The sequence below is a fragment of the Dromiciops gliroides genome, chromosome 3, assembly GCF_019393635.1.
Source record: "Dromiciops gliroides isolate mDroGli1 chromosome 3, mDroGli1.pri, whole genome shotgun sequence".
Taxonomy (NCBI): Eukaryota; Metazoa; Chordata; class Mammalia; order Microbiotheria; family Microbiotheriidae; genus Dromiciops; species Dromiciops gliroides.
Window position 1 is genome coordinate 390,521,986 of NC_057863.1, and position 13,505 is coordinate 390,535,490.

Consider the following 13,505-nt stretch of genomic DNA (forward strand, 5'->3'; position numbering starts at 1 on the left):
AGTATATATTAATTTATCAATATTATATACCAGTAAAGTATTGACTGCGTATTTCCCTAACTTCTCATGGTCTCAGGCCGTGGGGTAGAAAAAGCAGGGAGTTAGCCTCAGTATGCCAGATAGCCAAGCAGGAGAAAAGCCACAAAAGACCCATGCTGTCTCTCAGAGAGATAGCACATGGTTTCAAGGAGATTGGAGAGAGATCAAGAGACAGAGACCATGTGGTCCCAAGAACATGAGCCTCCATACATACACAAAAAAGAGAACAGTTTTTTTTTGGTTTGGAGTTGTTTTTGTTGTTCTGTTGTTGTTTTCATATTCAGTAGGTTCAATAGGATAAGCTATTCCTTACCTTTCTGGGTTCCTAATAGTCACACAATTCATCCCTCAGTAGCCAGCCCTCTGATCATGAATTTCTCTGGGTTAAGCTAGGGTGTTTCTTAGATGACAGGGTGGTCCTAATCAGAGTCCATTGCTTTTGAGATTCCAGGGTCACCTCAGAGGGGTACTTTTGTGGAAAATTCCTTAATTAAGGAAATAAATCTAGGAATTCTAAATGAAAATTCTAGAGGGGTATGTATATGTATGCATTATAAAAACCAAAACAAACAACTCTTGAAATTTATTCAGCAATTTTGTTATTCTCTACAGTTATAGTCAGAGACAGTTTTACTAAGATGACAAGAATTCCTTATGAGAGTAATACTAAAGGAGACTCCACCTATATTTCCTTTAGATCTTGAAGACTTTAAAAATAACTCATCATTAAGATGCAAATTACTTTGGGAGAGGTCACATCTTAAGCCCTTATCAATTTAGAAGTGAAGATAAGGCATTGCAACAGATCACAGAATGTCCTCGGAGAATGGGGAATGGAATAATTTCCTGTGGGAAGTGTTGAATAAGGAAAAATAACAGGAGTGGGGAGGCTATTGAAATATGAGAGCCTACCAAAGACCAAGTTCCTCAAACTCAAAACTTTGCTGTGGGCTATAGTTCTATTCCTTGTGATATATTCTTTGTAAGTCATAGAACATTAATTAAAGAAACACTTGGGGGGGGGAGGAGGGGGGAGAGGCAGCTAAGTGACTCAGTGGATAAAGCACCAGCCCTGGATTCAGGAGTACCTGAGTTCAAATCTGGCCTCAGACACTTGACACTTACTAGCTCTGTGACCCTGGGCAAGTCACTTAATCCTCATTGCCTGGCAAAAAGAAAACAACAACAACAACAACAAAAAACACTTAAGAAGGTCTACTGTGCATAAAGCATTAGGCTAGGTCCTCAAAAAAATAAGTAAAAACAAAGTATATACAAAGTAAATGCAGAGAGAAAGAGAGAGCACTAACAATTGGGGAGAACAGAAGTCGTGTATAGAAGATGGTACTAGAGCCATCTATAAATTAACTAAGGCTTCAGTAAGATGTAGAAGAGGAGAGAGAGCATTCCAGGCATGAGAGATCACTTTTACGAAGGTCCTGAGACAAAAGATGAAAGTGTGGGTAGAAATGATCAGACAGCTTACCTGAAAGAGAGAGTGCATGAAGAGAAGTAATGAAATGACTAGAAATGTAGCTAAGTGGGAGACAGATTATGGAAGGCTGGACAGGGGATTTTGTATTTTATCCTAAATACCATAGAGTCACTGAAGACTTTTGATTGGTGGAGGTGGGTAAGGTGGAGTGATAGATTCTGATCTGTTTTTTAAGAATTCCAATTTGACAACATTCCTAAATGGTGGATTGGGATGGTTTAGAACAGAATGTTAGAGCTGAAAGAATCCTTAAGTAATCTGGTCATAGAATCATATGTCTAGAGATAGAAGGAATCTCAAAACATCTAGTGCAACTCCTTCATTTCACAGATGAAGAAACTAAGGCCTAAGGAAACTAAATGATTCGCCCAAACTCAAGTATCAAAGCTGGGATTTGAATCCAAGTCTTCTGCCTTGAGAGTCGGTCATCTTTCCACTGTATCATGCTACTTGGGATCATAGAATTAAAAGCTAAAAGAGTCTTTAGAGGGGCAGCTAGATGGCGCAGTGGATAGAGTATACCGGCCTTGGATTCAGGAGTACCTGAGTTCAAATCCGGCCTCAGACACTTGACACTTACTAGCTGTGTGACTCTGGGCAAGTCACTTAACCCTCATTGCCCCACAAAACAAAAACAAACAAAAAAAGAAATCTATGATACTATGATCATTAACATTATGTTGCATTATCACTTCATAGAAGTGTGACAAAGAAACTCTATCAAGGTTTCTGTACATATCTGGGAGAAATTTGCTATAATACAAAGTGATTCCATCAGGAAACTGGGAAGAGAAAGATAATAAAGGACAGTAAGATTTTATAATTCTAGAAAAATGTGAGATTTTTAATATGGCTGCTATTTTGTAATATAAAGCTCAGAAGCCCACAGTGTTGGAAAAAGCCTCCTGAAACTTGACATCTCCCCTGGTACATCCTTCTCTCTCTAAATATAAAGAACTAGGGGTCTCTCTCTTCAGTAGCAGCTCTTGGCCAAGAAATACTTGGAACTGTCCAGCTTCATCTTTGCTGAAATATAAAGTGGTGGTGAATTGATAGCCCCATGGGAGGACAGAAAATTGACCAGACTCTAAGGTGGATCAGGCCTTTAAGTGCATTGTGATGTCTTTATTGGTGGCAAAAGAGAAATTAGGAGACAAAGTTGATGCTCACATGAGTAGCTTGTGGGTCTCCTAGCCTTGCTAGTGGTCTCACAGCAAAACTTGATAAATGAACATTTGTATTCCAAAATTTGGTTGATTAAAAATAGTCTCCTCAGTACTCAGCAGCCTGAAAAAGAAGAAAATATCTCTCTACTATAAAAATGATGTTTGATATTGTTATAACAATAGAATCAAAACATTAGAACTATATGGACCTTAAGGATCATCTAGTCCAGGGGTTCTTAACCTGGAGTCTTTGACATTGTTTTTGATAATTTGATAATTCTATTTCAAATATGATTGGTTTCCATTATAATTCTATGTATTTTTGTTTTGTACTTTTAAAAAATATATTATACTAAGAAGGGGTCCATAGGTTTCAGCACTCTGCCAAAGAGGTCCGTGAAACACACACACATACACACACACACACACACACACACACACACACACACAGAGTTAAGATCTGATCTAGTCCAATGGCCTCATTTTACAGATAACCAGACTGAGGCTCAGAGAAACTACCCAACTCTTAACTAACCTTTATAACCCTAGTATCTAGTATAGTGATTTGTGCAAAGTAGGTACAGATATTGTCAGGCCAGAATTTGCTTCTCCTCCTATAGGAGGAAAGGACTGGTAGAAAGAAACAGCTAGAATAACTGATAGATTTATGAATGCAGTACATACATATATGCACACATAGAACTAAAGAAATCTGCCCACCCCCATGTGCATACTTATCTTCCCTATTCCTAACTGAGCAAGCTCCCAACCATAAAGGGTACCTGAGGTCTGCTGGTTTATTTTAAATAGGCTCTAACTCCCTTTGTTTTCCTAAATTTAAAAATACTTCTGTTCCTAACTTCTACTGCAACTAGGACCAAATATATAATTCTGAACAAAGCTAGATTATGCTGGAGATTGAATCTAGCTTGTAGTCCTACACAGGTTTTCCTAGAACTATCTTATATATTACTTTGCCTTTCAAAGACTAGAACAAACACCAACAAAATTGGTGGTCATGGAGCTGATTGGCACATATATCCTTACATCCTTTTGTATATGTACCACTGATTGTGTGTGTGTGTGTGTGTGTGTGTGTATATGTATATATATGTATATATATGTATATATGTATGTATATGTATGTATATGTGTGTGTGTGTATATATATATATATATATATATATATATATGTCCATCCCCAGTTGATACTATAGAGTTAGTAGTTATTGGCTATATTTCTATTCTCTGATATCTAGAACTGGACCAATTTATCACTTAATAAATGTAATTTGAATAGATGAACAAATATACATATATACATTAAAAAATAAATAAATATGGTGGTAGGGAAAACCAAGTGTAGACTTGCTATGTACTACAGACGTGGGTAATAAAGACTAATAGTTGTTAGAATAGAGAAAAACAGAACAATCAATGAGATATGTTGGAGAATAAACTACTAGGATATGCTGACCAACTGAACATGGAAGACCAAAGGAAGAGAGAGGAGTTGAAAAGACTGACATGCAGGTCATGTAACAGAGGACTATCAAGATGGTGATTCCATTTATGGTAATGGAGAAACAAGAGAGAGAAGAGCCCAGTTAAGCAGTTGGATAACTTCTGTTGTACTTGAACAAACTTTTCTTTCCACACTAGGGAAGATTCGCTATTTAATTGGCACATCTGGAGTTTATGGGCCATGACCAAGTACCTAAAGTTACCTGTGAATTTTCCCTAAGTCATTTTGTTTGGAAACAGTGATTTCAAGCCTTGAAATGATTTGAACAGTGTGTCAGAGGTGGTGCTTGTGAGGTTGGGTGGGTGTGGGTGTTCTTCAGTGTAAAGAATGCATTAAATGATGGGGGGGGGGGGGGAGAGACAGCAGGAAGAAAAAAATCAGGGCAAAAAGAAATAGGTAAAACCACTTGCCAGACTGGTTTTGTATCTCTCATCACCTACTGTCTTGGAAAAACTTACTTCCTTTATCTAGCCTATATTACAAAAGAGGAAACATTCAAGTGTAGAGATATGTATTGAGAGAATAGAAGAAGTGACTTTATTAAAAGGTAATAATTATGCCTTTCTTGGGAATTCAGTGTTCTTTCTTGAAGCCACTGTCATTATAGACTGTCTTTCTCTAGAATTTAAATGCATTAGTAAAGGACATTGGTAATTAATAACATGAGGGATGCTGCACTGAATCTACCCCCACCATCCATCAAGAAACAGTTCCTGAAAACTGGATAACAGAGAGAGGTGCTTTTCATGGTCTTGTCCTTACCCATCATATGCTTCAGAAATGTAGAAATCACTGTCTTATACTACAGCATTAGCCATGTTGCCTCCTTTCAAGTCAGTACTCAATAACTATGGATGGAAAGAACAAATATATAACTGAGTGAAACTGACTTTGATCCCTTTCAGATCTCATCTTTAGTAGTACTGTAATATGATTTTGCATAAAAATTTTTTAATCGAGATAACAAAAAGAATGAAAATAAAACTATAACCTTGGGTCAATAACTATGTGACTTTGGGCAAATCGCCTTAAACCACCAAAAAGGCATCTCTGAGCCTCTGAACTGGCAAGTCTTTTTACCTCTGATTTATAGAGTCCTTCTCTCCCTTTGAGGCATAGCTCAGTCACCATCTTTGACATGAAGACTTTCCTGATTTCCCCCAGATGCTACATGTAATTAATTAATTCACTCCCTCCCAAACCATATTATATGTAATGTTCATATTCCTGTAGTTAACTAAAGTGAGTTTCCTAAAATGCAGGTCTGACCATACAACCCCTCTACTCAATAAACTTCCATGACTCCCTATTACCTATAAAATCAAATGCAAAATCCCCTGTTTAACATTCAAATCCCTACACAATATAACTCCTTCCTTCCTTTCCAGTCTTCTTACACATTATTTCCAATCAATGGATGGATGGCTTGTTCCATGAACAAGACATTCTATCTCTGCATTTTGTCTGGCTGTCTCCTGTAGCTGGAGTACTTTTCTCAACTCTGCCAACTGACTTACCTGGCTTCCTATAAGATTCAACTAAAATCCCATATTTTACAGGAAGCTTTTCCTCATGCATCTTAACTCTAGTGCCTTTCCACTGTCAATTATTTCCTATTTGTCCTCATTGTTTTGTATATATTTGTTTGTTTGTTGTCTTCCCATTAGACTATGAGTTCCTTGAGGGCAGGGACTGTCTTTTCCTTTTTTTGCATCCCCAGTCCTTGGCGCAATGTTTGCACATGGTAGATGCTTAATAAATGTTTATTGACTGATTTGCATTTATTCACTGTATATTTATGCTGCATACATTTATAAAAGTATCCATCGTCTCCCTTGTTAAAATGTAAGCAGGGGGGCAGCTAGATGGCACAGTGGATAGAGCACTGGCCCTGGAGTCAAGAGTACCTGAGTTCAAATCCGGCCTCAGACACTTAACACTTACTAGCTGTGTGACCCTGGGCAAGTCACTTAACCCCAATTGCCTCACTAAAAAAAAAAAAATGTAAGCAGTGATTGTTTCATTCTTTGTACAAATATCCCAAGCACCTAGCACAATGCCTAGCACATAGATGCTTCATAAATATTTGTTGTTAAACTGATTGCTCTGTAAATGGAGGGAAAGCAACTAGATGATGGTCTCCAAGGAATTTGTGAGAAGTGTCTACTGCTCATTTCCTTTAAGCCTGGAGATCATTGGGGCAGGAAAGGCACTTGTAGGAATAGAGGCACAGAGGGAGCCTGCCTGATAGTGGTGTTCTCCTCTCCTCTTCCTGATAGTTCAAACTTTGAAGTAGGGCATTGTGGCAGCATTAGAGGACTAACTCCAGAGAGTGAGAGGGTATTTGACAGAAGAAGGATGAGGCCCCCAAAAGTGAAATGACTGGAAGGTCCAAAGAAATGAAATGAAGTGAAATGACTTGACTGGAATACATATTAGAGTACATGAGATCGGACCAGGGCCTGATTCAATATAGTTGGTCTTTTGTATGATGGAGAGGATGGAGGAAAAATGAGGGAAGGATCATGTTAACAACCATGCTACTAGATTTCTGTACTGTGTTGAGAGTTTTTCTAATACATCATGGGGAGAGGCAGCTAGCTGGACCCAAAGTCAGGAAGACTTGAGTTCAAATCTGTCCTCAGACACTTACTAGCTATGTGACCCTGGGCAAGTCACTTAACCTGTTTGCCTTAATCCACTGGAGAAGGAAATAGCATACCACTGTAGTATCTTTGCCAAGAAAACCCCAGGGACAGCTGTGGTCCAAGGAATCATAAAGAGTCAGACATCACTGAACAACAACAACAACATAACATCATGGTGATCATGAGGAATGTGACTTGGTCCACAATGTAGCTAACACAGTACATGATACATACATACATACACACATATACATACATACACATGCTATGTACATGCTATATGTGTACATCATATATGCGTGTGTATATATAGTACATGATCTATCTATCTATCTATCTATGTACTGTGGTTTTCTGTTTATACTATTTTAGTCCTGTAAGATAGGGACCTGCAAAGATGCTAAAAGCCCAAAGGCCAACATAAGCTGAAGTCTCCCAAGAAGTTCCCAAAACTCGAGAATTCCTGACTCCAACCAGGAGGTGGAAACCCATGTTTGCATTCTGGCCTGAGGACTTCCCTTCTGTCAGGGCCCCTTTCTAACCAGCATTAAACTTCAACCCAGTGGTTTAATAGCCCCATTTTAGAGTTGAAGCCATAGGGCATGATTTAGGGTTTTTTTTTTCTCTCTCTCTCTTAAAGAGAGAGTTGAAGTAAGGAGATGAGGAATGGTTTGGGGGCTGGGAGGAAAATATAGCTTTGAAAATTTAGTTCAAATAAGTCCAGGTCTCTATAGAAGTTAGTGTCACTGTTGCTGTGGGACAGCTAGCTAAGGTTTCAGAGATTGTTTCTATAGGCTTATGAAATTATGGGGAAAGAAGGAAGGAGGGAGGGAAAGAGGGAGTGAAAGAAGGAAAAAAGGAAGGAAGGAACAAAGGCAGGAAGGCAGGCAGGCAGGAAGGAAGGAAGGAAGGAAAGAAGGAAGGAAGGAAGGAAGGAAGGAAGGAAGGAAGGAAGGAAGGAAGGAAGGAAGGAAGGAAGGAAGGAAGGAAGGAAGGAAGGAAGGAAGGAAGGAAGGAAGGAAAATTTTCATGAAATTGGCCTTTTATTTTTCCAAAATAAAAAAGGCAATTATCTAAATAGATCCAATTTGGAAGAATTCAGTAAGTTTTCCTGATTCCACCCAATATTTTTTAAAATTGATTTTCATTGATGTCATTTGTTCTTACATTATTACTTCCTCCTATACTCCTCCACTCATTCTTCCCAGAGAGCCATCTTTTAAAACAAACAAAATTTAAAGAGAAATAGAAAAATGTTAAGCAAAACCAACCAATACATCTGAAAAGGTAGCTGTTATATGTAATGTTCATATTCCTGGACCCTGAGCTCTCAAAAATGAGTAGTTGGGGAGGTGTCTTTCTTATCTTTTCTTTTGGGACCAAGCTTGGCCATTGTAATTTTTAATCTTTCAGAGTTTTTTTTTTTTGGTTGTTTAAAAAAATTTTTATTTGTAATTTTTGTTTTTGCATTGCTTCAATTTCTTTCTCTGATCTCCCCCCTGCCCCAACCATCCTACATGACTTGCATAAAGTGAGTTTTGTGGATTCCTGGGTATAGTAGAAGGAAAGGGAGGCAATGTGCCATTTTCAATACCAGGAGACAGCCTGGAGATTCAGGCAGGCCTTGGCAAAAGCCTAGTGTCAGAGAGAAGGTGAAAAGTCCTATAATCTTTTCATGGGTTTCCTAATCCCATCTCTTATACTCTACACTCCCTAAGACATGACTGGGAAAATGGGGTTAATTTCCAAGACCATCAATACTGATCAATGGCTAATACTTCTAAAGGTGAAGATTGGTGTGTTTTGGGTGGGGGGAGGGGGAGGGGAGAGGGTGCCATAAGACAGAATATAACCAAATATGAAAGCTAGCAGAGACAAAGTAAAGAAAGTAAGCTTTATTGAGCAGAAATATTCATAATATGAGGAAGCAGTCAGGGGGGATGAAAACAGCTCAGATTTGATGGAGTGCCTGGTAGAATGCCTAGGAAAACCAGTAAAGCTGAGTGGGTTTGCAGAGGGCTCTTATATGGGTCAAGAAGGACCAGATTTGGTGGGAGAGGAGATGGGGAGTCTGGATCAAGGCTGTAGATTGTGGTTTTAAGACCAGTGAGAATTCTTGATGAGGGTAATACCTGGGGATTCAAAGTGATATTCAGAGACTTTTGGCTGTTACCTCAGCTCTTACTTTGTCTGAGTGACTCAGGGGATTTAGATTTCTCCCCCTTTTTTTCATTTAACAGGACAGGAAGGCTACTGAGTCACTTATGCCATATAACAGGGCAGGGGTTGGGGGAGGGGAATTTAAAGAAAAGAAAGAAATCAGCCAAACTGGCCACACATTGAAAAGAATCTGACAATACAGGCCATGTTACACACCTATGAATGCCTCACCTCTTTAAAAGAGTGGGAGATGATGTCTTCCCATATTTCTTTGGTTCCAAGCTCTTTGTAATTTTGCCTCATTCATTTTGGGTGGATTATTTTGTGGTTATTGTTCCTTCCATTTACATAACCCTTCTGTATATTCTTTTCTTGGCCCTCCTCACTTCACTTCACTGTTCATCAATTCATCTAAGTCAGTGTTTCTCTGTATTCATCATATTTATTGTTTCCTAGAGTGCAGAAACATTTTATAACATTCATACACCACAGTTTTTTAGTCAGTCCCCTGACTAAAGAAACTGGAGAGCATCTACTTTGTTTCTAGTTCTTTGCTATGACAAAAACGTGATGCTATAAGTATTTTAGTATCTATGGAGCCTTTCTTTTTGTTAGAGATCTCCTGGGCATATATGGCTAGCAGTGGAAACTCCAGGTCAAAGAATGTAGATGTTTTAGTCACTTTATTTGCTACCCCCAAGTATATTGAGAAATTTCTGAATATTTCCACTCAGATTATAGGATTATAAATTTAAAGCTGAAAGGGACCTTAAAGGCCATTTTTATCTAAACATTCAGTACCACATTACTAGAACTAGCCTCAGACTCTGATTTTCCTCTACAGGGGATCCCATGTCAAAAGTGGCGGCCCTTTGCCCTGTTGCTTCACTCACTCCATTCTGACAGCTCCATTTCTAACCTGACTTGACCAAACCTCCTGTCATGTGGGTAGTGTCTATATTATCTCATATGTGTTTTACCCATATCCTCAGCAGAAAAGAACAATGGGCAAATTCATGAGTTCTTCTCTCCTCATACCTCAAACAAACAAGGAAACTGCTTGCTTGGCTATTAGTTGCCTGCATTCTTCTTCCACGGCTATTAATAAGTGAAACTGTGTTCACATTTCCACAAATATGCTTTAATTTCACAGGTCTTGAATTTCACTTGCCTCACCAGGAAAACAAATTCAGCCAACACTCTCAAAGGCACCTGTGACTAAGGCAATAAGGTTCTGTTTAAACTAACATTGAGCTCTTGAGGTTGAAGCAGAAGGTATGAATTTGCTAATTGTTCTTTGTGACTGGGGTTATTACCTAAAAATTGGTCTTTAGCCATAAAATAAAAGAACCTGAGGAGGCTGTACCTGGAAGTGTCTTGCACATAGAACTCAGAAGTAGATGTTGAATGAATGAATGAATGAATGAATGAATCCTAATTCTGCTATACTCTAATGAACTCAAATTTTAAAAGGATATTTTGGGAAAATAGCAGGGACACATAGCCAAGGACAAATACAAAACAGTGGCACAAACCTGTAAGAAAAGTGTCAGGGCAGTTAAAACCCAGAATAAGCTAAGAGTTGTAATAAATGCCGAGAACAATTTCTTTTAAAGCTTTTTAAAAGCTCTATGAAAAACAGAAAGAATAAGACAGGGATAGATAAGGTGCTTGGTGTACTGTTAATCTAAGGAGGTGGCAGTCGTGGCCAATAAATGCCCAGTCCTCAGTGCATATGAAATGTGCTGCTCTGCTTTGGCCCAATCATTCTGGAGACTTGGTGAGCTTGCTTCTGGGCATGTGTACTGGAGGAGCCTTTTCCTCATTCAGAGCCTTTGTAGTTATTTTCTATCAGCTTCCTGAGGGGTAATGGAAAATCTTTTAGGTGATTACTGAGCTGGAACTGAGTATACATACAAAACGCAGAAATAGACAGTAACTTTCTCCCTAGCAGTTTTCAAGATAAAAGGAAAAATTTCTGTGGAGCTCTGGCTGGAGAGAGAGATAGTGGCAGTAGCAACCAGATAAGGCAATGGCTGCCTTATCTTCTCACTTGGGCATCTTGGTTGGCATGGCCAAAGAATTCATCACCTAGTACCTTATTACCGATTAGTTTTCTCACAATTATTCAGGCTGGTTCACTGACAGTAGACATAAGTTGCTGCCAAGCCCAACTTGAAGCTTTTCCAGCTTGGTAGAACCCACTGGCATGTCCATTAATAAGCTAAGGTCACTTTCTACAACAAAATGAGGCATTTGAATAGTTTTGTGGAGGAAGGTTGAAGCAAAATAGGTGAATTAACTTTGCTAGTTATCAAATGTCTTCTTTCAAGGACAATAATTTTCAAGCTTTTAAATATAGAGCAAATATGATTTAGACTGAAAATTGAAGTCCATGATAGGTGAGAAATTAATAAGGAAATATCTAGCCACTTATATGAATTAACTCTGAGTCCTGATGATATACTAGGCTACTGAAAGAAGTTGAAGACATGATCATAGAAACATGATCTGTGGAATATTAGAGAATTATGGGTAATTAGGAGCCATATGATGAGAGATGAGCAAGTGTACCAGTTTTCTAAAAGGAAGAAAAGATAAATTCTGGAAATTACAGACAAATGAGTTCAATATCAGTATATGACAAAATTTTAGAATGAATTATTTTTTTAATCATAAAAGTATTTTATTATTTTCTAGTAACATGTAGATATCGTTTTCAACATTTGTTTTTATAAGGTTTCTCGTTTCAAATTTTTCTCCCTCCCTCCCCTCCCTCCCCCTCCCCAAGACAGCTAGCAATCTGATATAGGTTATGTATGTACAATCACATTAAATATATTTCTGCATTAGTCATGCTATGAAAGAAGAATTAGAGCAAAAGGGGAAAACCTCAAAAAAAAATAGAAATTGTATGGTTCATTCTGCATCTAGATGCCACAGTTCTTTTTTTCTGGATTTGGAGAGCATTTTCCATCATGAGTCCTTTGGAACCATCTTGGACCATTGTATTGCTGAGAAGAGTCAAGTCTATCACAGTTGATCAACACGCAATGTTGGTGATACTGTGTACAATGTTCTCCTGGTTCTGCTCATCTCACTCAGCATCAGTTCATGTAAGTAGGACAAATTATTAAATAAATCATCAGTGAGCACTTTAAAAGGGATGTAATAATCACTAAAAACTGACATGTATTCATTAAAAATAAGTCATTACATGCTAACCTAATTTTCTTTCTGAATAGTAGTACTAGTTTGGTAACATTGTGCACATAGCAAGACTTTGGATGATGCCTCTAATGGTATGATCATGGGTAGGATAAAGTATGATGATACAGTTAAGTAGATTTTAGTTGTTTGAGCAACCATATCTGGAGTTATAATAAATTGAAATATACAACTTTGAGGAAATCAATCATGGTATATTGCATATTTGTGTTCTCAGCTTTGGCGTGTTCAAAATGTTTATTTCTTACCGGGATAAAGACACAGATGGCATGCTTACCAAATCTGATGATCATTCAAAGCTGACAGCATAACTAATATGCTAGATGACTGAAGTTCATTCAAAAAGGTCTCATCTTGTTAAGATCTTTCACCTCTTCATGAGATGAAAGTTAATAAGGATACGTGTAAAATTCTGTGCTTACATTTAAAAATAAATTATGAAAGTCAAGGAAGGGGGTAACCTATTCCAAGAGCAGTTCATATATTTTTTTAAATTTAGGATTTTATAAGGTGACAAGAGTGATATATATATATAGATATAGATATCTATATATACACACACAGAGTGATGGGGCTGCTTAAAAAACTAATGGGGTCTTAGAAACTGCATTAATAGAAAAATAAAATCTGAAATAGAAGAGAGGATAAATATGCTACATTGTGTTCTGGAAAACCACATCTGGAATTTCATATTTGTCTCTGAGTACCACATTTTCAGAAAGATATCAGCAAACTGAAGCATGACTCAAGGAAGATGATAAAGATAAGGAGAAACCTTCAAACCAAAGTGTATGAGGAATAGTTGAAGAAAAGAGAATAAAGAAAACTTGAAAGTGGAGAAAGTACTAGAAGTGGACAAATAAATCATCAAACATTTTAAATGCTATCATGTGAAACAATGAAACATATTTCTTGCCCCCAGAGGGCAGGACAAGGACCAGCATAATGGAATGTACAGAGAAGTAGATAATCTCACAATAAAGAACTTCCCAACAACTAAAATTCTCTAAGATGCAATGCATTGCTTCACAGTGTAGTGAGTTCTCCAACAACAGACTTGTTAAAGCAGAAGCTGGTTGACCAGTTAGTTATCAGTGCTATTCACAGGATTGTAGGACTTCCTTCTGGAAGAGAATTTTGAGGTCATCTATTCAAATATGCTCATTTTACAGATGGGGAAACTAAGGCCCAGGAACTTTAAATGACTTGCTCAGCATCATATGGTTAATAGAGAACAGAGTCAT